General features: G+C 41.6%; 1 long non-coding RNA gene and 1 pseudogene across 2 annotated transcripts in view; one reads left to right on the top strand and one right to left on the bottom strand.

The window, feature by feature from the left end:
• The window catches only part of LOC113012300 (interferon-inducible GTPase 5-like), a 126,483-nt pseudogene that overhangs the window by 15,522 nt on the left and 89,805 nt on the right, over positions 1-21,156 (top strand). The gene's annotated exons all lie outside the window — the stretch shown is intronic.
• On the bottom strand, positions 17,996-19,417 carry LOC145422336 (uncharacterized). Its single transcript, XR_013903622.1, has 2 exons — positions 19,359-19,417; positions 17,996-18,776 (listed from the first exon to the last, which is right to left on the bottom strand). It is a non-coding gene; the product is annotated as an uncharacterized LOC145422336 (long non-coding RNA).

The following is a 21,156-nucleotide window of genomic DNA, read 5'->3' on the forward strand; positions in this document are numbered from 1 at the left end:
TCCTACATCCATCCATCAAGACCACCATATAACACATCATAACCCCAGCTGAGTTAGTGTCTATAATTACTGAATGTGGTGTGGACAGGATTTTACAAACTGTTTATTCACGTGTTATGTTGAACTTTCGTCTGTACCTAACTTATTGGTTACAAAATGTTTCATCTGCGATGGAATTTGGTTCGAGTCACCACTAAATATGAAATGAAGATCTTGAAAACACCCACAGGCCTGGCAAAAAATCTCCTGTATGCTGTGTTTTTGCTTGTTGCTGCCAAAGGTGATTCATAATGGTGACATATCTATAAAATTTTTAAAACTTCAAAGAATCTCTTTAAAGTTTTCTGCTCATAATAGAATAGGGAGTGTAGAATTATGAGCAGAAAAATAAATTTGAGCAATTGTAGTACGTTGCAGCAACATAATAAAGCTGAAAAAAGTGAATGTCTAACTAATTTCTGAACCCACCGCATGTATGTATGCATTTCTCTCTGATTTATTATCACATGTTGGGTTTGCTTTTGTTGAATAAATTTAACTGCCTGTGTAAGGCAAGGTAAGTTTATTTGTATAGCACAATTCAACAACAAGGTGATTCAAAGTGCTTTACAGAGACATTAGACACAAAAACAAATAAAAAGCATGATTTAAAATTGATTAAAACAAGCAAACAAACAATCTAACTAATTAACAAACAAACAAACAAAACAGTATATAAAATCAAAACAGATAAAATCAGAAGTTAAAATGTAAGTTTTGAAATTTAAGCTTAAGTGCGGATTTGGTGCTTTATTCAAATGCATATATATATATATATATATATATATATATATATATATATATATATATATATATATATATATATATATATATATATATATATATATATATGTACATATATATATATATATATATATATATATATATGTACATATATATATATAAGGAGCATAAAAGCTGAATGCAGCTTCTCCGTGTTTGGTTCTGACTCTGGGAGCTGATAAAAGACCGGATCCAGATGACCTGAGGGATCTGGATGGTTCATACTGGGTCAGGAGGTCATTGATGTATTTTGGTCCTAAACCATTCAGAGCTTTATAGACCAGCATCAGAACTTTAAAGTCTATCCTCTGACGGACAGGCAGCCAGTGTAAAGACCTCAGAGCTGGACTGATGTGGTCCACTTTTTTGGTCTTAGTGAGGACTCGAGCAGCAGAGTTCTGAATGAGCTGTAGTTGTCTGACTGATTTTTTAGGTAGACCTGTAAAGATGCTGTTACAGTAATCAAGCCTACAAAAGATGAATGCATGGACTAGTTTTTCCAGGTCCTGTTGAGACATCAGATCTTTTATCCTTGAAATATTCTTGAGGTGATAGTAAGCTGATTTTGTTATTGTCTTAATGTGTTTTTCTATGTTTAGGTCTGCATCCATCCACCCAAATTTCTCGCCTGGTTTGTGGTTTTTAGGTGTATAGATTGAAATTCTCTGGTGACCTGTAATCGTTTTTCTTTGGCTCCAAAGACTATTAACTCAATTTTGTTTTTGTTTAGCTGGACAAAATTGCGGCACAAGCAGTCATTAATTTCCTCAATGCATTTACCAAGAGCCTGTACAGGGCCTCGGTCTCCTGGTGACATTGTGATATATATTTGTGTGTCATCTGCATAGCTGTGGATCAGATGTCATCATCAAGGATTTTTGATATGAAAGGAAGGTTGGAGATTGGCCTATAATTAGCTAAGACTGCTGGGTCTAGAGATGGCTTTTTGAGTAAAGGTTTAACTACAGCCAGCTTGAAGGCCAGTGGTACATAGCCGATTATTAGAGATAGGTTGATCATATTTAAGATCGAAGAATTAATTAATGGCAGGACTTCTTTGAGCAGTTTTGTAGGAATGGGGTCTAAAAGACACGTTGATGGTTTGGAGGAAGTAATTATTGAAGTTAACTCAGAAAGATCAATTGGAGAAAAAGAGTAACTTAACATCAATGGTACTAAGAGTAGCTGTAGATAATATTACATCTGTGGGGTGATTATTGGTAATTTTTTCTCTAATGATAAAAATTTTATTTGTGAAGAAGTTCATGAAGTCATTACTAGTTAACGTTAAAGGGATGGTTGGCTCAAAAGAGCTCTGACTTTTTGTCAGCCTGGCTACAGTGCTGAAGAGAAACCTGGGGTTGTTCTTATTTTCTTCAATCAGTGATGAATAGTAAGATGTTCTGGTTTTGCGGAGGGCTTTCTTATAAAGCAGCAAACTATTTCTCCAGACTAAATGATGATCCTCTAGATTTGTGACACGCCATTTCCTCTCCAGATTATGAGTCATCTGCTTTAGGGTACGTGTTTGAGAATTATACCACGGAGTCAGGTACTTCTGATTTGAGGCCTTAGTTTTCACAGGAGCTACAGTATCCAGAGTCGTATGTAGTGAGGAGGTGAAATTATTACAGTTTTTTCTGAATGCTTAAACCCTAACTGTGATTCCTGTAGCACAATCTCTAAAACTATTCAGACTTATAGCAAAACCACTCACTGAGTTTGCAAAACTAAAAGCACAAAAACTGCTTTGCACTCAGTTTGCAATTTTGTAACACACACTTTGCAAAACTGTAGGCACAATTCACTGCACAGCACTCAATTACCAAAATTCCAACACACTCCTAGCAAAAGTATACACATGTATGGCTATCATTAACACTAATTTGCCAACTGTCTGGCACACTTTCACATGTGAAAACTTTTTTAGATAATTAGTTCAGCCTAAGCACTATAATACAGGTAAGCTGTGTGTGCGGAGTACAATGGAGGGAGCAGAAAGAGTGAGAAGTAGAGGAGGCCGAGGAAGAGGACGTGGAGGTGAAGAAGTAGGATGAAGAGGACGACAAGGACAAGGAGGAGCAAGAGGAAGACGAGGAGGGGGGAGAGGAAGGGTAGGAAGAGTAAGAAATAGAATTGCTGATGACATCAGAGCTACAATAGTGGACCATGTAATCAACCGTGGAGTGACCCTGAGGGTAGCTGGCCAACGGGTCCAGCCTAACTCGAGCCGCTACACTGTAGCAAGTACCATAAGGACATCTTGAAATGAGAATCGGTTAGTACAGTCACTTTGCACAAAGATTTGTAGCACTGCCATATGCCAATGAGAAACACACCAATACCATTGATGTAAAAATACTGAAATTGTTACTTTACAGAATTGCTAGATGACCAGATGCTGGGGGCAGAGGAAGCATGTTCACTGCAGACCAAGTAACCCATATAGTCATTATGGCGATTGCAAATAATCCTATACTTGGAAATAAACACTTGTGTTTGTTTTGATGTGTTTGAATAAACACCAGTACTTGAAGTTTGGATCCCTCCATGCTTATGGATCTATGACAGAAGTATGAGCTCAAACTGACATAGCCTACCTTGTGCACAGAGAAAGCAAAAGCCAGATGTGTTTTGTATTCATACCATCAGTGTGCAGTTGGCGCATTGTGTGCTTAGTAGATGATGACTTGTGTGTACTGTTTGATACGGAAACACCATTTTTACGAAGGTGTGAAGAGTTAATCCAGCTGTGTTTGCTTTTGCAAGAGAACTACAATGTTTTGATGATTGGGTGACAGGTTTTCTTATTTGTGTGAAGAGTTTTGCAAAATTAGCCAATAGTTACAAAAAATGTGCTTAAGCAATCAGAAAAAACTGTAACAAGATAATCGACCTCTGTTGGGGTAGCGTTCAGATAGCTGCTCTGCTCTGTGTTGGTAAAGGGCATTGGAGATGATAACAGTGGGTGGATTATATTCTTAAACTTAGTTACAGCACTTTCAGAAAGACATCTACTTTGATAAAGTCTACTCTTCACCGCTGTGTAATCAATTATTGTAAATGTAAATGTTATCAGGAAATGATCAGACAGGAGAGGGTTTTCAGGAAACACTGTTAAATGTTCAGTTTCTATGCCATATGTTAAAACAAGATCTAGAGTGTGATTAAAGTGGTGGGTGGGTTCTTTTACATTTTGAGAGAAACCAATTGAGTCTAATAACAGATTAAATGCCATGTTGAGGCTGTCATTTTTAGCATCTACATGGATGTTAAAATCACCCACAATAATTATTTTATCTGAGCTCAGAACTAAATTAGATATAAAGTCTGAGAAATCAGACAGAAACTCTGTGTAAGGCCCAGGTGGACGATAGATGATAACAAGTAAGACTGGTTTCTGAGTTTTACAGCTGGGGTGGACAATGTTAAGCATCAGGCTTTCAAATGAATTAAAAGTCTGTCTTGGTCTTTCATTAATTAATAGGCTGGTGTGAAAAATTGCTGCCACACCGCCCCCTCGGCCTGTGCTTCGAGATTTCTGGTAGTCCGAATGACTCGGGGGTGTTGATTCATTTAAACTAACATAATCATCCTGCTGCAACCAGGTTTCTGTAAGGCAGAGTAAATCGATTTGTTGATCAATTATTAAGTCATGTACTAACAGAGACTTGGAGGAGAGAGACCTAATATTTAATAATCCACATTTCACTGTTTTACTCTTTGGTTCAGATGTGGATACTGTATTGTTCTTTCTTTGTAATTGTTTAAGTTGTTTGTTGGTGGTTTTTAGTTTGTTTTTTGTCTTTTTGGGAGCTGACACAGTCTCTATGGAGATGGGTTTTTGGGGGGGTAGCAGGAGGAGAGAAGCTGCAGAGAGGCGTGTAAGACTGCAACTCTGCTTCCTGGTCCCAACTCTGGATAGTCATATTTTGGGGGGTTTAATAAATTTGTCCATATTTCTAGAAATGAGAGCTGCTCCATCCAAAGTGGGATGGATGCCGTCTCTCCTAACAAGACCAGGTTTCCTCCAGAAGGTTTGCCAATTATCTATGAAGCCCACATCGTTTCTGGGACACCACTCAGACACCCAGCAATTTAAGGAGAACATGCGGCTAAACATGTCACTCCTGGTCTGATTGGGGAGGGGACCAGAGAAAACTACAGAGTCCGACATTGTTTTTACAAAATACCACAGTTTTTGTTTTGGTCGTATCATTTTATTTGGTTGTATTTATCCACGACAATATTGTCTGACATTAAACCGGTCCATGGCACAAAAAAGGTCGGGGACCGCTGATTTAGAGAGTTGAAAAAAATGTTTGGAGAAGTGCAGCTGGCTAAAACTCTCATGGATGGAAATTTGTTGATAGCCGTTAGGACAGAAGAACAGAAAGTGTTAAATGTTGAAAGCATGTGTGAGAAGACTGTGGGAGAGAAAAGATGTATTAAAGGATGTATTAATATCAAGTGGTGTATTGATGATGGTGAGGTCAGCAAAGTAAAAAGACTATTAAAAACAATTAATGGGGAGAGGGTTGATAGCTTATTGGTACTCCTGGATTTTCAGGAGGCTGTCCTGCAGGATAAAGTCAAAATAGGATGCATAGGATTCCTCATAGGCATCTGATGGAGCACAACACGCTGCTCAGTAGAACATTTTATACCTTTATTCTCTTACAAAATTACTTCTAGAAGGGAGATGCGTCCTGCATGACACTCCGCCATGGATCTCGAAATGGCGGTATGTGCTCAACAGTTTTATTACAGGCTGTCCCACTCTACACTGTTCCAAAAAATAGTAATGTCAAATTATTTTACTGTGTATTTTACAGATGTGTACTGTTTTTCTAGAATATCATTACATTTATGTAAAATAACATAACATCACTGTAAATGTAATAAAACACAATTTACTTGTTTGTTAAATATATTTTGTTGTACATATGCATATTTAGATCGTAAAAATACATCCAGAAATGTCTCCCATCATGCCTTGGGACATGTGCTGCTGTTTAGATGTTCTTGTTTTATTGTTTATGGTTACGTTACTTTTAACTGTTATCTTGAATGTTGTGTTTACGCCGTGGTGCAGCGTCACTGACAGTTGTTGTTTTGTAGAGAGAGTGTTGTACCATGAGTGACTTCTGTTGTGCTGTTGTTGAACCTTGAGGCACATTGTAGCACCACAAGTGTTTTAATAAGGAGCTCCCACTACCAGCTTGGGGTTAAATAACAAGCTCAATCTCTCTCTCTCATGTTTGAGGACAGTAGTGCGAGACGGAGTATCAGCAAACAGAGATGGGTAAGTATTGATCAGAGAACACACATCGGTCTGGGCAGCCTCATCTAAATGTTTTAGGTGGGATTTCAAATTATCCAATATTTCAGAGTTTCTGAGTCGGGAGCAACCCTCAGCACAAACGAAAGCTAAGCCATCACTTTCTGGGCTATACTGAGACGGGGATGCTGGCACAACTACCGGCACGGCAGACAGCGCAGCGGGGGATGAGGAGGAGTTTACACCTGCATCATGAACAAAATAAGGCTTCATCAGATTAACATGACACACACGACGCTTTCTCCTACGGTCTGGGGTACCTATAACATAATCTGTGTCACTCAGTTTCTCTTGGACAGTATAGGGCCCACAGAACTTTGCCTGGAGAGAGGATCCAGGAACGGGTAGGAGAGTCAACACTTTGTCACCCACTTCAAATTTTCTCTGCACGGACTTTTTATCAAATTTCCTTTTCATTTTTTCCTGAGACACGGAAAGAGCCTCGCGTGCAATTTCGCATGCTTTATGCAGACGCTCCCTAAAACAACTTACGTAGTCTAATACGTTCTGCTCGGGGGTAGCTGTGTCGGACAGATCTCTCTCTTTAAGCAGCCGCAGGGGACCACGCACTGTGTGTCCAAACACCAGCTCTGCGGGACTGAAACCTGTGGAGTCCTGCACACTCTCCCTCACCGCTAGAAGGAGAAGTGGCAGACCTTCGTCCCACTCTCTTCCTGACTCGAGGCAGAACTTCCTCATCATGGCTTTTAAAGTCTGGTGGAAACGCTCAAGCGCACCCTGTGATTCGGGGTGATATGCACTGGATTTTTGATGCTTGATGGATAGCGATTTTAAGACCTGAGCGAATATCTTGGACATGAAGTTAGACCCTTGGTCCGTTTGAACTGATTTAGGCAAACCAAAAGTGGAGAAAAAGTTTACTAATGCTCTGATGATGGCTTTGACTTTGATAGTGCGTAACGGAATAGCCTCGGGGAAGCGTGTGGCAGCGCACATCAAAGTCAAGAGGTACTGATGTCCTGACTTTGTTTTTGGAAGCGGACCTACACAATCGATGATTATGTGCTCAAATGGTTCACCTAAAGCCGGGATTGGGTGCAATGGAGCGGGAGGAATAACCTGGTTGGGTTTTCCACTGACCTGGCAAATGTGGCAAAAACGACAATACTTGGTCACATCAGACTTCAAACCTGGCCAGAAAAAGTGACACAGAATAAGATGGTAAGTTTTCCTAATTCCTAAATGTCCAGAGAAACTGTCATGTGCAAGGCTGAGTACTTGGGGTCGGAAATTTTGCGGTACAACCACTTGTTGAAATACGTTCCAGCCAAGATCACTAGAGGAGGGAGGATGCCATTTGCGCATTAACACATCATTTTCAATGCTGTAGACACGGGGATTCTGATCGCTGGAATTTGCGGCAAGTAAACATTTGGCCAAAGTCGGGTCATTCTGTTGCGCATGAATAAAATCTGTTTTGTTTACCTCAAAAGACAGGTCAGGTGTAGCGGGTAGCATTTTATCAGACACACATTTTTCGGCTTTTTCCACAGGCAGTTCAGCTTTCTCAGGAACAGCTTCAGGACATAGAAAAGAGTCAGACAAATCAACATCACCATATTTGCGCTTGTGGGCGCGTGTGACAACACAGGCAGGAAAAACAGAGGGCAGACTGTCAGCAGCAGGCTCAGAAACAAAAACAAAATCATCGACGGGGTTTTCAATTACTTCAGGGATCGGGAAAACTTTTCCATTGGCTAGATCATTCCCCAGAATCATAGTAAACCCCTGCACGGGCAAGCGAGTGCGCACCCCAACTGTTACCGGGCCCGAAACGAGAGGTGACTGTAGGAAGACTCTGTGCAGCGGAGCTCGTAACACACTCATTTTCACTCCCCACACGAGAGCATCAGCACCACAAAACGAGTTACTTGAAAAAGGCAACGTGCTTTCCAAAATGAGAGACTGGGCAGCCCCAGTGTCGCGCAAAATTACAATCGGCACGCGATCCTCCTCTATTCCAGTCAGTGAGGCGAACCCTTGTGAAATGAAAGGTCGGTAACCGCTGTCAAGACTGTCATTTCCTGGTTCATCACTGACGGGATTAGGAGTAGAAACCGACTGAACAAAACCAATGCTTTTTGGCTTTATCCATGTGTGAGTTTGCTCTTTGCGACGGAGCGACCGACAATTGGCAATGAGATGGCCAGTATCATGGCAATACAAGCATTCTCGGACAGTCATGGGGACCTGATCAGGGCGCATTTGACGCTTAGGAGAAACCCTCAAACTCCTCTCAGGTTTAGACAACCGGGCACATTCACGGCGCACAGCTGAAAACGTAACGCGATGGGTCAACACAAACTCATCTGCGAGAACAGCAGCTTTAGACAACGAATCCACCTTTTGCTCATTGATATATACAACAACATTCTCTGGAAGACACGTTTTGAATTCTTCCAGCAGGACCAATTCTCTTAGCTGAGCAAAGTCCTTCACTTTACTTGCAGCTAACCACTTATCAAACAAGACAGTCTTCTCCCTGGCAAACTCTACATGTGTTTGGTTGGCAGATTTTTCACATGACCGAAACTTCTGGCGATATGCCTCTGGAACTAGCTCATAAGCCCTTAAAATAGTGGATTTCACAATATCATAATCCAGGCTGTCATCAATAGACAAGCTCGCACACACTTCCTGTGCCTTCCCCACCAATTTACACTGCAGCAACAAACTCCACACATCCTTGGGCCATTTCAAAGTGGTTGCGATGCGTTCAAAGGCATTAAAGTAAGAGTCAACCTCACTTTCTCTGAAAGGTGGCACTAAAGCAATTTGCTTGCTTGCATCAAATTGGTCAGAGGAGAACGAATCAGAAGATCTACTCACAATTTTACTCATTGGGGTAGAGGTAACATTGGGTTGTCGGGAAGGATCCAGCTCCATAGCCCTTATGCGGAGATGCATAAGCTCAACTTCTTTGGCTTTAGCCGCAAGCTCCACCTCTTTCAGGCGAAGGGCGAGCCTAAGATCCTCCGTAACCAATCCTGTTGATTGTCCGGCTGGGCTAACGTTTGGGATCCGAATGGCAGCAGGAGCCTCCGCCCCTGGCGACACCCGTCCACTGGCAGCTTGTGGGGTGGTTGCAGCAGCTTCTGCCCCCGCATCCACCACCAAACTTCAGGCTTTCTTTTTTGCTCTCAGCGAAGGCGGTCGCACTTTTCTCCTCACCTCCTCACCCTTATCTTCCCTGCTTAGCCTCTATGTCCTTGTCTTGTCTGGTGTGCATTACTTTCCCTGGAACAGTCTCTCTGTCATGGTCCTGGGTCGTGCGACCCAGTGTTTTGTGTTTAGTCTATTTTGATGTTTATTGATTGTTTAGGTTGATTAAGTTAGTCCAGCCATCTGTATATATCACCCTTGCATTACGTCTCCCTTTCCCTTCGTGTGTTTATGTCTGTGTGTCTTGTACTGTTAAGTTCATGCTGTCAGTTATGTCACCTCCCCCTGTACTACGTCTCCCCGGTTCATGTCTCATGTTTCCTGTTTTACTTTGAAGGCCTGCATTCACTGTCAGTGTATTCAGTTTCACTCCTCCTGTCCTGTCGTTAAGTTCATGTGTGTCAGCTGCGTTCCCATGTGTGGCCACTTCCCCTGATCATCCCTCATGTGTATTTAGTCTCTGTGTTTCATGTAGTCTGCGTCGCGTCGTCTGTGTTCCCACCCCCTGTGTTCCGTATCTCCAGCCATAGCCTTTCCTTAGTTTGTCCAGTTTAGGTTTCTGTTGAGCTACTACTCATATGCTGCCTTCACTCTGTTTTGTTCCTTTCATCAGCCATAATAAAAGGCTCGCTTTTGTTTAAATCCACTCCTGCATCCTCGCTTGTGTTCGCACCTGGGTCCACCACACACATTTCCGCACGGTCTGCCTCCGCAGACCGTGACACGCTCACTGTCGTTCTCTAAAACCTAAAAGAGAATTATGGATTTGATCAACTGGTCTCTGACTGCTATTGACACCCTTTTCTCAACGAGAAGTCGGGGCTCGGGAGAGCCTGAGTGCCTTTCCCTGGGACTTTCCCTGCCGGTTACACGATGGACGGGTGGCAGAACTGGAGGACCGTGTGCCTGGCGGGACTGTCGATCGAGGACGCTGAAGATATCCACCTATTCGGAACCATGATAACAGGGTTCATGCTGATCGCCGTTGGCTTAGCCCTGGTTTATCAGAGAAATAAGAGAGCGGAACTGGCTGTTCAAACCCCCACAAGGCTGCCCGCTGGAATCGAAGCGACGGGACGAGGCGCGACCTCTCACAACGAACGTAATATGGTCAACACCTTGGAGACGCTTACAGCTGCTGTGAAGGCTCAAAACAACACCATTGAGCGTATGGGAGGACACATCAGAGAAAGGCCTGCTCAAAATGAGACCCTTGAGCGACAGTTGGAAAACATCGCGGAACGGATCACTGCAGTTGTGAAGTCTCAGAATCAAAAGACTGACAACACCATGGAACAGAAGTTTGATACCATCATGGGGAGGCTCGCGACTCTCCAACGGGAGATTGAGAGACCAGTGTCGGAGTGTTAGGGCAGCCTGAAAATTCTCCTGGGCTGCTCGCATGGAAATTTACACAATCAACATGAACATTGCGGATCCCCATCACGGCGCCAGCTGCAGGCCCAAGGCTGGAGCCGACCAATCACTCCCTGATAACGACTGTGTTACGGCTATTCTTCCCATCCCCTGCAAGGACACCTGGCTGGCTGGAGGACTGTTTACTTAGCCTGATAGAGCGAAGGACACTGTCTCAGCTGAACTATGGACACGCACACACATACACTTACACTGATAAGCACGCACTCATCCCCCTCCCTTTCCAAACGCCTTCGATGCTTGTTTCCTGCGGGGGAAGACGTGCCGCGCTGTAATGGTAGCGCTGTGCAGGACGACTGCTGTGTTCCTTCGGATTACCCCCCACCCCCCTATCCAACCCCTGTGGCTTGTCACGTGCTCTAATGTTGTGATGTGGACGTTAATGTGCTCTCTGTGCAGAGGAGTTTTTTTTGTTTCCTGTTCTCTTGCTGTCCTCCCATAGGTGCCCAGCGTGAGAAGAGGTCTCTTTTTTTCCTCTTGTACTTCCCCATTGTTGTGTAATTTTTCAGTGTTATTCTCTGCAACGCTGCCGATCTCTGACTGTATTCCCATGTGATGTCTTTGTTGTGTGTGTAAGTCGGGGGGGTCCTATTCCTCTGCGGGGCAACCTGCATATGGCCAATAAAGCATTCAATTCAATTCAATTCAATTCAATTCAAACCTCCAGTCGCCTCAACCGGCCGAGGTTTCTACTTCGCAAATACCCCCATATCTACCAGCTGAGCTGTCAGGCACTGCTTAATTTCTGCCTTTTTAGCATGTAAAGACACACTAACATTAAACAAATCTGCCACCAACAACAAATCCGCCTTTGTGCATCGATCCAACTTATCCACGGTGGGTTGCAGTGCAAAATCATCCACGTCAAAAGTCATCATGACTAGATCACCCCCAACACTACAAGAAAACTGCCAACCAAAAACTGCAGACAACCCACAAAACACAATGAGCAAAAAGAATGGCAAAAGAAAAAAAAAAGGACAAGCCCCCACTTTATGTTACGCCCCAGTCTAGGGGTACAGGAACGCAACATAAATTTGAAAAGACTACCCCGCCCTGGTCCCCAAAACCATACACAGAGGGAAACCAATTTCTTAGTGAATCGTGTTTTATTATCTACACTGCAAAAATGAAGCTCCGGGGTGAACAAAGGCCAAAATAACAAACAAAACAAGCTAAGTCAGGAGGAGGTGCTATCTAAAACCCTATGTGAAATCAAACATCAAACCGAAGACAAGCGCTACACCTAACTCCCTAACTGAAATAAACAGGAGAAAACAGTGCAAGGAAAAACAATAAGGCAGCTCACCCCTTCTGTTGCAGTGCTATTTACAATGTGCTATTTACAATGTGCTATTTATAATGAAAACTAATGTACACACTATATACAAAACTCAGAAAAACCGCAAAAATCACGAGCACAAAAGTCTCAGGTTTTTGGAGGTGTTAGATTATAATATTATTTTATGCCATGTTAGACCCCTAATTAAAGATTGGGAATTATTATGTAGTTTTAGTTTGCATTATTCTCCTGAATTAGAAGAAGCCGATAACTATTGCATTAGTTAAACTGATTTGCATTACATTAGACTGCTGATTTATTGTGGATGAATGATATTGTTTTATGATGCATTATACTGCTGAGTTATGAGAAATACTGTTTGCAGAAAGTCATTGCCTTATTTGTCTGATTAGAAGAGAACAGAATATACTGGAGTTTTCTGCCCCATCTCAGCAGGAGCAGATAGACGGGGAGCCAAGGTCGTAGCTTAGGCGCTGTGTGAGAGAAAGCATGTGAATGTTTAGGCTTTTTATGATAAGGTGGAGGCACCAGAGGCTATAAGAGTTTGAGCAATGCTCCACCATTTTGAGAGCCGAGGCTGTCTGCATACAGTGTCCATCTCCCACGCGTGTGTTCATTAAAATCATCGTTTGACTTAACCCGGCCGGACCAGTGTTGTTATTGTGGTTTTTTCTCTTGTCTCCATCCCCAATTTTGAACTCGTAACAGTTTGGGGGCTCGTCCTGTGGTATTGGGGTGGAAGTTAGAGGTTTGGACGGTCCGAGGTTGTCGAACGGACAGGCACAAGCCAGTGGTCTGACGTGAGTGGGCATAAGCCGGCTTATCTAAAGGTAAGGCACTACCTGTTGAATTATTTCCAAAGTGTGCCAAATTGGATATGACTAAATTAAAGTCTACTCACTGAAATTACTGGTAGAGGGTCTGTTTTGATTTTGATGAGAATCACCGTGTGTGTTATGCAGTTAAAGTTGGTTAATGGTTAATTAATGGTTTAATGAGTGTTTAATGCAGTCGGAAACTGCTAAGAAGTGTTTAATGCAGTCGGAAACTGCTAGGAAGAAATATTGGGTTTGAGTCCCAGGATATTGAGTTAAAGTCTCAAGTAGTTTGGTAGGGAATTGGCTATGTGTTGTTCTAGAAATTAGGCCAGAGACTGTGGAAACAGATACTGGTTAATTGATTACAAAAAAGTTAACTTTCTTTGGTCAGACCCGTTATGATAAATTTGTCAAAATCGGTTAGGTGAAAATTATTATAGGACGGCAGTCGGAAACTGCTAAGAAGCGCATAGCCCGGGGGTTACGCCCCCTCCTGGCCGTGGACGCGCGGCTTTGACCTGTCGTCGAACAGGGTTAGTTCAGTTTGGCTTATCTGTGGGGTACAGGGCATCCTGAAATAAGCTAGGATTTACCGAGTCTCCTCATCGTTGGAAACGGTGTCATGTGCTTTTTTGGACAAAGTTAAATTGAGTTAGGGACTTTAGAATTTAGGCCAGAGACTGTGGAAACAGATACTGGTTAATTGATTACAAAAAAGTTAACTTTCTTCGGTTGGACCCGTTATGATAAAGTTGTCGAAATTGTTTAGGTTCTTTAGAGATTAGGCCAGAGGCTGTTCTGGAAGAAACAGATACTGGTTGATTGATTACAAAAAAGTTAACTTTCTTCGGTTGGACCCGTTATGATAAATTTGTCAAAATTGTTAGGCGCTGAATCTGTCAGGCCTGTCAGTGGTTGTAAATATAAGACGTCTTTGTAATATAAAATGATAGAGTTTTGTCTGAGCTTTGTGTGACCCTGTGTGTGACGACAGCGCACTGCAGCGCTGCGAGCTATTTTTAGACTGTGTGAGCATGCAAATGAGCTGTGACGCGCACAGAGGACTTTTGTTGCTGTTTAGCGTGTTTTTGAGTTTTATAATTATGATTTGCAAATAATGATACATGCCTGTAATTAAAACGCTGATTTTGCTGATTATAGTATTACCAATAAGGTTATGAATGACTAGGGTGAATGTTTGATGTTTGGCTGGGTTTTGATATAGAAGAGATAAATCGAGCATGATTAAGACCGGCACGTCAGCCGGCAGAGTAAGATTGTGATGAAAATGATATTAAATAAATCTCTCAGTGTGTTGATACAGGTGGCTACGGGCCTGGACCAACTGCCCCCACAAGCACAGCGGCCGAAGCAAATTATAGTAATGGAAACCACACTCAGCAAGAATCAGCAGCTGTGGAAAAGACAGCAGCTAGCAGAGAATTAAAGGAGAAATTAAGAGAAGCTTTTACACATAAAATTGGGGCCAACAGACTTGTGGAGGTTGGGAAGGCGTCCGGAGCATCACAACAAAAGGTGAAACAAAACACACAAGCAGAGAAATGTGAGAGAGAGGCACATGTTAGAGAAATGCCTTGTTTGAGAAAAAACGTTAAATTAGCCCACCTACAAACGCACATACACGCAATGAAGAAACAGCTTACATCCATGAACACGTGAAGATTTTCCAGCAAGTTTCAAGCAGTGAAACTTAACATACGCCCGCCGTTAAATAATAAAGGTTATCCATTACTAACAAATAAACTCTCTGGGTTGCAGGACAACAACTTAACTTCAAAAAAAGGCACTGGTCTGACCAACCAGTGATAACACAACAAATTTAGTGGTTAGAAAAGTCAAATTGTGACATGTTTTCTGCTGATTGATTAATACAAGTGATTACCAGATGAAAGAAAATTCCAATTTTTGTGCTTTTAAACACGATCTTAAGAATTTTAACATGTACCTGTGATGTCCTGTCAGCTTGGTGGGTCATGAGTGGATTATATGGTGAGAAAAAACAAAAAAGGGGGAGAGAAGGCTGACACAGGGCCTGGTCCTGTTGTTTCTCCCCTCTCTGAATAGCGCAGCCAAAATAACATCATTTTCCTGTTCGTTTGTTTTTGTTTTGTGTTTGTTTTGTTTTTTCTCTTTATGCTTGATTACAGGCTGCTTTGCCGGAAAGCCGAGGCTGACCCTGGACTCCTGCTCTCCCCTACCATCTTTGCTCTCTCCTCTACCATCTTTGATGTGACCCTGACCTAATGCTAAAGCAGCTGGACCCACAACAACAACTTGAAAATGTCAACAGTGCTGCAGGAAAATGATCTCATGCAGCAGAGACGGAGAGAGTTAAATCCAAGGCCCGTTTCACTACACGGGGAGATTTCCGTCAGCGTCTCTTCTTTCTGAGAAGACTGAGAAAGGCTTCGGGAACAGCACCATGCCGGACAGACGAGCTCTACAGAGGGTTGTGCGATCAGCTGAGCGCACCATCCGCTCCGAGCACCTTGACCTGCACTCAATCTACAGCAGGCGGTGCTGGACCAAGGCCAGGAAGATCGTGAAGGACCTCAGCCATCCCAACAACAGACTGTTCCCTCTGTTGCTGTGTACGTGACAAATAAAAATCTGAATTTGGAAAACGAGGCATTCGCAAAGCCAACAGCATTGTGCCTGATCGGACACACCCCTCTCACACACTCTTCATACTCTTGCCATATGAAAAAAGACAGCTTCAGCTGATAGAACTGTGATTAGACGCCCATTAAGCCCAGATGAAAAGTGAGGCCGAGCAAAACAATGCTGACCTTAACCACTCTGCATTAAAACTGTGCAGGACAGTGACGGACCAACAATGATCATCGGGCAGCAAAAAGGGCATGCCAGAGACAAAAGGAGCAACTGAGGTCAGGAGGCACCTCGAAATGAACAAAAACACCAGGAGAAAATAAGCTGAAGGCACAGGTGTCGGGGCTCGGCCAGGAGCTGAACTCTGAGAAGAGCCGAACAGCAGAGCTGTAGAAGGCCGTGGAGCAAAGCAAGGGAAACATCTATGGACTTCAATCTGACCTGTACGGAAAAGACTGAGGTTTCTGCCCTCAGTAAGAGCTCAAGGCATCAGAGCAGAAACTGACCATGGCTCAGGAGGAGCTGGCTGATAATCGAACCCATCAGGCTTGGAGTCCCAGACACAGGACTTGAAATCAGGCCGTAGCTTGCAGGAGCAGGAGGCCGCCAAACCTGACGAAAAAGCTCCAACAGCAGGAGCAAGCCCTGAAGAGGCTACGGAAGCAAAAGGGTCAAGTTAAGGAGGAGCAGAACAAGGAGAAGATGCAGGACACTGGAGAAAAGGACTGCCTCAACTGGGGCCAGAACCAGTATGGACAGAACTTTGAGCAGCAGCACCAACGGATGCAAACGGACTGAAAAGGAGGAGGGCAGGACCCCAGGGCACGCTTCAGGCCGTGGTTTACCCAGAACACCAGAACAGGAAAGTGATGAACACAAACACCCACACAAACACACACATCTACATGCATTGACTCAGAATGAAGAGAAACACACATATGAACATATGCATTCGTTGATTGAGTGAGAAATGACACACACACACACACAAATCGAAATGCTGATTCAATTCACTGAGAAGTGATCCACACACACACCCACGCTGATGCAATGAAGAATGCTTTACTAACAAATGCTGCACACAAACATCCGAATATGGAGTCGGTTACAACAATAAGAAGCCATTGATTGTTTATTGGTTAAATGCATTTCATGCCACACAGAGGGCATTTGTGTAGATTTAGGAGACAGGGTCTAAAGTAGTTTGGTTGTGAAAACAATGTCTGTGCGTGATGTCTGTGTATGGCTCAAGGCCTCCACTGAATTGTTTATTGTGCTTCACACAGCCTGATAAGGAGCAGTGGTACAGAGCGAAAATGATGAGTGAATGATGTGAGTTTTATTTCGGAGAGAATATGAAAAGGTTGTGTTGATTTAACTTAGTTGTTTAAGTTTCTGCCAAAGCAAAGCATTTGTGTGCAACCAGTGTCCACTATTGAATTAAGTTAATCCAACATGTTTTTGTCAGTGCAAAAAGGAGTTATGGTGCCTGTATGCCTACACAATATAGTGTGTGAAGTTTTGGTTGATTTTTGGGTTTTGTTTGACACTAGGTTGATTCTATCAGTGAGGTATGGATTGTTCTCTTTCCCTAAGAGAGAGAAAGATGGGTTGATCTTTGGACATGTTTGCAATGGGCCCCAGTATCTGTTATTATATGAGTGTTTTATTGGTTACGTTTGTTTGTGCTTTTGTTACACACTGAAAAAAATATGTTGTTGGATTTACTTAATTCAATGGTGGACATTTGTTGCACACAGATGTTTTGCTTTGGCAGCAACTTAAACAATTGAGTTAAATTAACACAATTTATTCATGTTCAATAAACCTGTGCAATTTGTGTTGATAAAATGTGACTTAAACATGTTTTGATGAAGTAATTTGAGCTCTTGAAATATTTTAATCCTTCACAATTTTCTCACTTTATCCCAACACCATTCAATAACTTTTACCCAATACTACTTGGTCCCTTAAATACTACATGTTATCTTCAAATTACATTTTGCTATTATATTCTAGTATCAAATACACAATTTTCAAATGGAGGCCTTATAACAGATTATATTGTTCTCTTCCAAGATGGTTGCTGGCATCCACCAGTAACCTTTCAAAACAAAATGTCTAATTTCACTGCATTGACAGTAGGTAAAGAATTAAACTGACATTACTCCACTACTGAATCTATATAAACCAACAGTTAAATAATGTCAGTTCTTCCGTGTTCTCTGGAATCAATCACAGCAAAGAAATTAGACTCTTTCTTTTGAAAAATGTTGGGAAAGAACAATACAAAACATTCTATTTAAGGCCTCTGACGTCAAGATTCAGTTAAACAACAATTATAACTAAACAATTTGAGGTAATGTTAGTTTCCATTAACATTAAATTAGGTTACTGAATTGGCAAACACCTTCCTATTAACATTACCCATTTTACCCCAATAACTAAAGAAATTAGCACTTGCAGGTCAAAACCTTTATTCAAGAGATGCAAAAATAACATTGATACAGTGACTGTCAAAAATTACGGCACTGATCATACTGTGACATCTTGGTTCAAAACAGCAAGCTTAGAAATATTCAACGTTCCTTACTTCAACTGAATGAAACTGAAAATACCATTTCACACGGCCCATATGGGATATTTAGACTGCATAACTGTTCATGCTACATCTCTTCACTAGTAAAAGAAAGAAAAAATACAAAGAGAAATTTAAAAATGCTGCCAAACAGACAGAGAACTTGTACAGAGCAAAAGGAAAAACAAACAACAACAACAACAAAAAAACGGCTCGTCCTCATGGCAGTTGCAGTGTATATAAAAATGAACCCTGCGATCTGTTCCTGGAATTGAGCTTCAAAAATGCAGCAGAACAAGTGTGAGATTTAAATGTCCTCTCACCTAGAGCTGGTCACCTCACATGCATAACAGTGAGCTTCGTTGCAGGAGCAGTTTTGTCTTAGTTGTGAGCTTTTCTTGAGAGCTGAGTTGCTTCCAACTCCATTACCACCCTTTGAATCACCTCAAAAGTGTAGCAGAGTTGTGATGGGTAACTCATATTGAAGGAATAAAAAAGGTCCAAACAGCATGGCTACTGCAAAGGTCACGTTATCCAGATCTTGAAGAACTACTATACCCTCGATGATGATGCCAACGTCAGAAAAGTCATTGCCTGGTGCACCCTCTGGAGACAGATGTTCATTGTGGTTTTCTCAATCTGTGCAGTGGCCTCAGTCAAGTCCTGGTTAAAAACAAAACATTTCTTTAAGATTCCTTTTTAAACTCATCTCTTTTGAATCTACCAGTTCTAATGTTAGAGTAATTTAAACCAATGCAAGCAACATAGTAAATAGCTATAGCCAAAGAGTGGCCTGCCATGCTGCCATTCATGGTCTAACAGAGTTTCTAAGAGAGGGTGAAAAACATAATTTCAAATGCTTTACATTAGTTTTTCTTAGAAAGACACCGGCCCATCAGAAATCCAGGTTTTGTCACTCAGAAGATGTTAGAATTTAGACTTTCAGCCCCACAATTTGGTTAGCTGTTGGTCTTTTTTTTTTTTCAAACAAAAGCTAATGTAAATATTGGTGGGATTTTCCTTTGTTCACTAGAATGACAAATTTAAAGTTTTTTCACACTGATGTGACCCCTAATACAGGGGTGGGGCCTCAAGGGCCGGCGGCTGAGTTCACTACCAGGCCTCATGTGAACTTCAAATTATTAAAGAGGACTACTGGTCCTAACTGGTCCAATGAGGATCAAGTGGATAACTAAATGCATTTTTAAATGTTGCAAAGCCACAATCTACTCATAAAACACTCACCATGAACTCCTGCACCAAGATGTTGCAATTGTCTTTCACACAGATGCGGAGCACTTTGACTCCCTTTGAGCATTAATGTCATCCTAAAGTATTATAACAAAGAAAACAGAGATTTGTGAACTTTTCAGTAGCACAGAAGAAAATGATCCCAGACCAAAACTTAAACCAGTCAACATGCAACACCAGCATCTACAAAGCAATATCAAAAGTTCCTGTTTGACATCAACTTTATGGATATATAGTTTCCAGAACATTTATTTTTTTAAAAAGATCAATTTTTCTCAGTGGGCCAGTAAATGCATGACGAAAATTATGGCATCCTTTCGGTGGAATCAGTACTCACAGGTAATAGTTGACTGTTTCAATGGATGCAGCATAAAAATCTTTTACTGACCTAATGCAATACATATACACTTTGTAGTTAAAGAATTTTAAAGTTCTTACTGTCATCATGGCAGCTACATCCTTTAGCTTTGTGCCCTGTTCCCCCGATCACTTTGCAAACACTTTCAGCAGACTGTCAGAGAGAAACTCTGCTCCGTCAGAAACCTTGACTGTAAAGGCATGGTTGGGATGCACTGGAATGCTGCATTTCATCTGAAATGACATAAAATTATTTTGAAATAACAGCAGGCACTGTGCTTGGTTAATAATCAGTAATGTTTTGTTGAATAAAAACTGTGTTTCCAGATCTTATGGGATTAAAAAAATGTTTATTTCTGATTTGCAACCCAAGAACCCACAAGTTACAACCTCATTTTAGTTCAAGTGTGCATTAATGTGAGTCCAGTAATCACCTTTCTGACAATACATACAGGTATAAGTTAAACCTATGGCAGATTTTGGATTTCTCAGTTGTATTAATAGGGCGGTCTATTTGAGTATGCATGCACCTAATAATTATAAAAAACCTATTATAATTAAGTTACAGAAACCTTAAGCGAAAATAGAATATACTTTCTTACCATAACACCTTGAACCCACAATCCATCAGCTGACTCCTGGTGAAATGCAGAATAGATGTGGTCTCTCAATGTGCATCAACAAAAACAAAAACAAAAACAAAAGGACAGCAGGTGAGGGCAGGAGGGGTAGGGATGTAAGCTAGCATAATGCCGCTGATGATATTAGCTAAAGCTGTTCAATGTCCAAAATCTCACTAACACCACGGTGCAGTAAATACACAATGTAACTGAAGAGTCAGTTGACAAATCTATTCACACAGAAAACCAAATTATGTTATGAGTGCCTCGTAATTAGGTTTAATGTGATATTACGGCTCTTGTGCCAAAGACAAATTCAAATGAAAAAGCACCAATTCTTTGATAACAGATAAAACAGCAAATAAGCTAACGGCTCTTTTTTAGCATGTTACATGGCGGCACTTTAGACGTTTAACTACATTTGGCTGAAATATGGTAAATATTAATTCAAAAAATCAAGACATACCAAAAAACGTAGAGTTGGCTGCTCGACTTGACTGAGATGGATGCATTTTTTAAACCACGATCCAAAGCCCGCGAGATGAAATCACGCGTGGTTTCACGAGATTTAACGTTGCTATCTTATTGACTTACTTCACCTGAACATGATATAAACAATTTAATACACCCTTTCTGCATATCATGTAGTTTTTACACTATATAGTTACATTTATCTTTAAAACATGAGGCAATTGTGTTAAATACATGCAAGATGCTTACATAAATCCAAGAGATGGCCAGTCCCTTTTTTTCAGTGCAGTGCACTGAGATAAGAACATCTGAGAGGTGTGATCCACCGGTGGTGATATTTTGGT

The sequence above is a fragment of the Astatotilapia calliptera genome, chromosome 19 (assembly GCF_964374335.1).
Source record: "Astatotilapia calliptera chromosome 19, fAstCal68.1, whole genome shotgun sequence".
Classification (NCBI taxonomy): domain Eukaryota; kingdom Metazoa; phylum Chordata; class Actinopteri; order Cichliformes; family Cichlidae; genus Astatotilapia; species Astatotilapia calliptera.